This window comes from Olea europaea, chromosome 19 (genome assembly GCF_002742605.1).
Source record: "Olea europaea var. sylvestris chromosome 19, O_europaea_v1, whole genome shotgun sequence".
Taxonomy (NCBI): domain Eukaryota; kingdom Viridiplantae; phylum Streptophyta; class Magnoliopsida; order Lamiales; family Oleaceae; genus Olea; species Olea europaea.
This window is the reverse complement of record NC_036255.1, coordinates 2,662,510-2,663,029: the sequence shown is the minus strand read 5'-3', so window position 1 is coordinate 2,663,029 and position 520 is coordinate 2,662,510.

The window sequence follows — 520 nt, the reverse complement described above, 5'->3', positions numbered from 1 at the left end:
AGTCATATTCCTGATATTATATGTCGATGACATATTATTAATGGGAAACGACATCCCAATGCTTCAATCGGTAAAATTATGGTTGTCAAAGAATTTCTCCATGAAAGATATGGGAGAAGCAGCGTATATCTTAGGAATCAAGATCTATAAAGATAGATCTAAAAGATTACTAGGCTTATCTTAATCTTCGTACATAGATAAAATCTTGAGAAGATTTAATATGGAAGAGTCTAAAAGAGGATTATGCCCCATGTCACATGGGATTTACCTCTCAAGAGATATGTGTCCTAAAACACATGATGAAAGGAGTCGCATGGACAAGATTCCTTATGCTTTGGCGATAGGATCTATCATGTATGCAATGCTATGTACAAGACCAGATGTTTCGTATGCTCTAAGTGTTACGAGCAGGTTTCAAGCAAACCCTGGTGAGAAACACTAGATAGCGGTTAAGAACATTCTTAAGTACTTAAGAAGGACTAAAGATGTGTTCTTGATCTATGGAGGAAATGAACTGAAA